Raw genomic sequence first — 6,811 nt, 5'->3', positions numbered from 1 at the left:
GGGCCTCTGTTTCCTCCTCCTTCCTGGGAGCCGCACATACCCAGGTTTCCGGTGGAAGAGTTTGTTCCCCTGTGCGTTCCCCTGTGGCTCTGTCCTCTGCGGGGGGCCCATCTCTCTCCAGGCCTTCACGGCGGTCACTGTCGTGGGTCAGTGTGGCTGGGCCACAGCACCCAGCATTTGGTGACACATTATTCTAGATGCTGCTGTGAAGGTGCTTTTTGGGTGAGATTAACGTTTAAGTCAGCGGATTTTGAGGAAAGCAGATTCCCCTCCCTCGCGTGGTGGGCCTCGTCCAATCAGGTGAAGGCCTCGAGAGAAAGACTGACGTCCTCTGAGGAAGGGGCCTTTGAGCTCCAGCTGCAGCATCGGCTCTTCCTGGGTCTGTAACCTGCCCGTGCGCTGCGTAGATTTTGGATTTGCCGGCCTCCAGTCCCGCCCGGGTCAATCCCTTAAAATCTGTGTGTCTCTGCACATATATGTGAGCACATGACCCACATGTACGTCCCTCGAGCCCTGTTTCTGGTTCTGCTTCTCTGGACAACCCTGGACCAGTACGGCCCACTGTCTCAAGGCGGGAAGGCAGCCAACGCCTTAGGGCCCACTGGTCTGCTTTCCCGGGGAGTGCCCGGCTGCAGCCTCCCCCCGGAGGGGGTCCCCCGGCCCCCGGAGTCAGCTGGTGCATGAGGCCCTCCGCGCGCGCAGCCTGGATTTCTCGCTCAGCTCCTCCCGCCTGGAACGGCCGCCCCGCCGAGCAGCTGTGGGTTCTGCACGCGTGTCAGACGCAGCGTTAGAGCTGTGGTGCCTCCTGTAAGCCCTCGTGGGTGGTTGCACAGAGTCCACGCGCTTCAGAAACATTGTTTTAAGAAATTTGCGATGTTGGGACTCCTGGGTGGCTCAGCCGTTGAGCGTCTGCCTTCAGCTCAGGCCGTGACCCCGGGGTCCTGGGATCGAGTCTTGCATCGGTCTCCCTGCAGGGAGCCTGCTTCTCCCTCTGCCTGTGTCTCTGCCTCTCTGTCTCCCATGAATAAATAAGTAAAATCTTTAAAAAAAAGAGAGAAATTTGCGATGTAGAGATTGGTCATTATTCCTTGCCTTGAATGGCCATAGTAACGCCCTCTGAGTTTTGTAGCTTTTCCCCTCTGATTCTGTGGGGCGGTCAGTCCCGGGGAAGGAGAGCTGGGCTCAGTGTCTTCTCCCATCACGCAGCCGACGCAGGTCACGACGAGCAGTGTCTCGTCAGTAGAGACGACTTTGTCTTCCTCCTCCTTGGTGCATCCGTGTAAACCCTGCATCCGTTGCCTGGGGATGATCGAAGGCCGGGAACTTTAGTCCTTGTTCCCGTTTGCAGGTGCCACAGTGGCGCCTTGGCTGGCTGCCCCTCCTCGCTGCGTCGCAGATCGTGGTGCCCGTGGCTGAGGAGGCAACGGGGAGGGCCCGAGCCTGCTGCCATTAAGGGAGGGACACTGCTCCTGCCTGTCCCTCCGGCAACATCTCAGACACCTCCCACCAAGTGCCCGCCTCTCCAAGACGCAAGCTGGAGGCTCCCGACCCTGCACACGCGCCCCGCAAGCCTGTAGAGTTATTTCCACCAGGATAAAACAGGTGCCTTTTCCTCCCAGAGAGCAAGGGTGAAGGGAGCCCCCTCGAGTCACGGGTGGCCAGGAGCGGTTCCAGCCGCGGGGTGGGCGGGGGTCCCCATGGAAGGCGCTCACAGCAGCCCAGACCTCCGGGTGCTTTTCCAACGGGGCGGCTTCGATCAGGAAGTTTATTTTTGAAAAGACTGGATCTTATCAGCGGCTTCTGGTGACTGTTGAGCAGGAATGAGCACACATCAGTGCTTTGGGTGGGGTCGGGGAGACCAATGCAGCCCGCGGTCCTCCTCCCCGCCCGCATCGGCCCGTTTGCAGGCGAGTCCCTCCGGATGTGGCTGGAGCTCCTGCAGCCCGGGAGCCTTCCCTCTGCTCTGGCCTCTGCACCTGGCAGGTGAGCCGTGGCCTGCAGGGGCTGGCGGGGCATGGTCCCCTCTCCGTCCACCCGGGGTCCCAGGCAGGGCGCCTGGGCCAGCTGCATGGAAGCCTCCAGAGCTTCGTCCTGCCAGCGGCACAGAGCTGACTGCATGCACCGTCCTGACCCACGGGGGCCAGGGCATGGCCTCCGGGTCCTTTCCAGCCTCAGGACACAGGGTCACAGTGACTGTCCCGTGTGTGTGCATTGAGCGACCACCAGCCTCCAGGACTCAGAGGCGGCTCAGTCTCTTGGGGACACGGAGGATGGTCCCTCCGCCCCTCCCTGGAATAAGCGAGGCCCCCTGGGCTTGTGGTGACAGGCTCAGTCCAGGCTCAGTCCAGGCTGTGACCTGCCTGGGCCCATACGTCTTGCAGGCATTTTCTTAGCAGCCCCATTACTTGCCTGCACACATGGGTCACCACAGCCGTGGGGAGACCAGAGGAAAGATGCCACTTGCCACCTGCTACAATAATCAGGTCAGCTTATGCTCACGTGTAATTTTCATAGACTTTGATTAAATCATAGATACAACATTGTATCCTGCTTTCCCCTTATTTAAAAATCTTCTATATCATTGTTTCCAGTGACAGCCTAATAATCACCCCCCCCAGCATGGGAGGGCCTCGGAGCTGCGTCTCGGTGCCCCCATCACACAGGAGTATAGGGAGTATTTTCTGCAGAAGTGTTGCAAATATTCAGCGCTGCTTCTTTAGATTTCATGATGAGAAGTGCCAGAAATGGGTCAAGGGCTGTTGTTGCCAGTTTCTTAAATCTTGTTTGAATGTGAAGCTCAACTCTTCTCCAGTGATGGGTCCTGGGGGAGGGGCTCCCCCGGGGGCGTCGCTTCTCATCCTCCGCAGACTCAGATGTGCACGTGTGCATTCATCCCACGCTCGTGTGGCCTTATGGGGGGGGGCAGCCCGTGGGCTCCCGTGTAGGGGGGGGCAATGTGGGAGCCGAGCCGGGGGCGGGGGAGGGAGCAAGGGTGCAGCAGATCCGGTCTGGGGGCGGGTGCTGAGCTCCGGGAACCGTGTCCCCCGCAGGCTGTGGGGACAGCAACGCCGTTCGCTCCGTGGGCAGCAGAGGGCAGTGTCCCGACGTGGATGGCAGGTGCTCCGCAGGCCTATATGGCCACTTGGCTCCGTGGGCATCCGGCGGGCAGAGATCCTCTTGCGCCTTCCCCGGCCGCCCGGTACCTAAAGCAAAAGCCGGTGCGCTGTGGACGCGGTGGTTTCCTGTCTGACATGAATGTTGGTTTTCCCCGGTTCTGGCTGTCGCAGCTCCCTTCATCCTGACGAACTCTCCAATTTAACATTAAATTGCCTGTGGGAATAATTTCAGAAACTTCTGGTTGAAAACAGGAGAAGATCTTTGTGACGTCGGGCCTGGTAAAGACTTCTCAGGTAGGACACCAAGATCGCCAACCCCGGAGCAAGCGAACCTCACCTACGCGGAAGGCTGCTCTTGGAACACGGTGTTTAGGGAGAAGCCACGCACAGGCCGGGGCAAATCACTTTCCTTTTTTTAAGATTTTATTTATTTGTTCATGAGAGACACACAGAGAGAGGCAGAGACACAGGCAGAGGGAGAAGCAGGCTCCATGCAGGGAGCCCGACGTGGGACTCGAACCCGAGACCCCGGGCTCACGCCCTGAGCTGAAGGCAGACGCTCAAGCACTGAGCCACCTGGGCGTCCGGCGAATCACATTCCTGAAGAGACTTGTCTTGGGTAGATATAAACGAATCAAATTCCGAGGGGGAGAGCACAGGACGACGTTTAACACGCGGGCCTGAGGTCTGGACAGACTCCAGGTGGCGGGCAGGGTGTGGGGTCCCCCTCAGGAGGTCCCACTGTCGGAACCGCCGAGAAACCAGGAGGAGGAACCAGAAGACGCGCCGCGTGGGCCGCGCCCCGGGCAGGAGAGCCAGCGCTGGAGGGCAGGGAGGGCGTGCGGGAGCCCAGGACACGGCCCACGGCGTTTACACACAGACGCAGTAACCCCGGGTCTGCAGGGGCGCCCGCGGGAACCGGCCGATGCCTTCGGTGGGGGACTGGGGGGCAGGCCGGGCCCGGGCGCGTGAGATCGTGGGCGCCCCGTGCGCTCTGAGAACCAGGCTGCAGGTGCCGGAGCCAGGATGACGCTGCCGAAGGGGCGAGATTAGGGGAGCGGCGAGCGCCTCCCCCACCAGCGCTGAGGGGGGTGAAGGGGTCGGGAGGGAACTCTGGGGCGGCGGGAGGGCCCCGTGCTGCAGCAGCAGAACGGTGCGCGGGGTGAACTGTACTGTACGTACATTTATTAAATAGTGAAAAAAAGGGCAGCCCGGGGGGCTCAGCAGGTTAGTGCTGCCTCCAGCCCAGGGCGTGACCCCGGGGGTCCCAGGATCAAGTCCCGCGTCGGGGTCCCTGCATGGAGCCTGCTTCTCCCTCTGCCTGTGTCTCTGTCTCTCTCTCTGTGTCTCTAATAAATAATTTTTAAAAAAAAAGATTGAAAAAAAGTGTTAATCATGGCTCCCTCCCCCGTTCCCAGGAAGCCAGTCCCAGAGCCCTGAGGTCCCCAGAAGCCAGGAGAGCTGCCTTCCAGGAAAGCCACCCTAATTTTCCCTCCTGGGGGCCTTGGGCGCACCTGTGTGCAGAGGTGGCCCCGGGCTGGCCTGGGACACGCGGGCCGTGTGCGGCCCCTGTGGGAGCATCTTCCCGACCCGGTGTCTCCCTGCGGGCCACGGGCAGGGACATGCATGCCGGCCCGGCCGCTCAGCCTGGACGAAAGCCACCCGGGGGCGGCGGGGAGCAGGTGGTCTGATGGGGATGAGGGACAGGAAGGGTCGCCTCCTGCTGGCCTCCGAGGACCGGCCTCCACCCACGTGACCGAACTGCTCTGAACCCGCCTCACAGGCAACATAGAGGTTTCAGACACGGGGGTTCTGGGGGCCCCTCCTCTGCCCCAGGCTGCGGGGCGCCCGTGGGGCTGCGTCTGTGCGGGACACTTGGGCCGCGTTTGAAAGCTGCCGGCGACCCTGGCCTGTGGCGAGCCCCGTGAACGCCCGCCCGCGGTTTCTACACCGTTTCTGTTGTAATCAGAGCTGCACGAAGACGCGGGGGTCCACGTGGCGGCCAACACCCTGACCCCAAGGCCGGCCTCGTCCCCCGAGTGCCCTGGGGCTGTCGGGCGGCGTCCGTGGGCCTCCCTCCCGCGCCTCCCACCCAGCCCCGACCCGCTCAGGCTCAGGCTCCACACGCGGGGTGCAGGTCGGGGTGGGGTCCGTGGCCACCCGGTCCGGGCTGCCCTCCTGGGTCTTGACCGAGCGCGTCCCCAGCAGCGTCCCGGCAGGTGTGGGGTCACCCCTGCCGCCGTGCGGCCACGCTGGGGGGTGGGTCCTGCAGTCCGGGCTCCAGGCTGCCGTGGTTTCCCTCAGAACTGGGAGGCTCTCGCTCTTTGTCCGTCCGAGGCCACGGCTGGCTCTGAGGACCCGGCGCCGTTCCAGCTCCCTGCACCCCTTCTGCTGTTTCCGGAAGGTTTCGCTCCCTGTTCTTCTCGAAATAAGCCCGTTTCCGGGTCCACGCCGGGCTGTCGGTGGATTGATTCCATTTAGAACCTCCCCCTCTGGGAAACCTCCTTGCAGTATTTCTTTGCTGACCTCCTCCTCCTCCTCCTCCTCCTCCTCCTCCTCCTCCTCCTCCTCCTCTCTCTCTCTCTCTCTCTTCTTTTTTCTTTCCCTGCTTCCAATTTCTGGAACGGTCACTAGTCCTAAGCGTGACCTCCCCACGAGCTCCCGTTCCCATTTCTCCCATCCTCCACGTACCCGTCTTTTCCTCTGCGTCCAGGACAGCTTGTCACCGGCACCTTCTTCCTTTCCTGCTCATTCATCCCCCGACCCAGCTCTCACATTTAAGTTATTTTCTAACTTTGAAAAATAGGAACCTGTTTCTTCTCCATAGAGGAAATCTCTTATCAGTATTTGGTGATTAGCCATAGTTTTTAAGAGGTTTCTTCCGAGCCCTGCATTTTTGCTCCCCGCCCCCTACCCCCCACCATCGTCTGCCCCTCCAAGCCCCTGCCCCCTCCTCAGGACGGAGGCTTCTCCCCACCTGTCTTGGGTCTTTGGCCGTTCCCACGGGTCAGGGGATGAGGCAGGTGTCAAGGGACTGGAAGTCACGTGCCCGGGGCTTGCTGGGAGCAGGGCCCTGACGGTGCACAGGTGGACGGCTGGGTCCTCACGGAGGGTCTGCAGGCCTCCTGCCTGGGGCACAAGCCCGGCTGCTGCGTCCCAGCACATGGGGTGTGGGGCCCGCACGTCTCCCAGGAAGGACACCCCGTCCTGCTCTGGGCTGGCCGTGTGGGCCCTGCGGGTCTGCGGCAGCACAAACCGCCCGGACCTCCACTTTCGGGGCCTGGGGCTCCTGTTCTGATGTGTGGGGACCTCCCCATCATGGCCCCGCTGGCCCCCAACCCCAGCGGGGTGCAGCTTTTCCACTTTGGCACCTCTCCGTTTCTTCTGGTTTACCTTTGTTCTGGGATTGGCGGAGCCGCAATCTCCAGAGGGGCCGCCGCGCTCAGAGCTGGGCCGGTAGAGTCAAGGGCTCATCTTCCTCTCTGCTCTGGTCTTGCAGAACCGTGTGCGACCCTCAAGGCCCTCGGACCACTCTGGAGGGTCCTGAAGTCCAGCCCCAGACCCCAGGGGCCTCGGGGGCAACAGCCGGGCTCTCGGGAGCCGGCTGGGGCTTTTTCTGGGTCCTCAGTGGGTGTTTCTGGTGTGCGCAGCACAGGAGGAGGGGTGGATGGTGGCACCGGCTGGGCCCCCGGGGT

This window comes from Canis lupus, chromosome 28 (assembly GCF_003254725.2).
Source record: "Canis lupus dingo isolate Sandy chromosome 28, ASM325472v2, whole genome shotgun sequence".
Taxonomy (NCBI): Eukaryota; Metazoa; Chordata; class Mammalia; order Carnivora; family Canidae; genus Canis; species Canis lupus.
The sequence above is the reverse complement of the archived record's forward strand: the minus strand, read 5'-3'. Positions refer to the sequence as shown.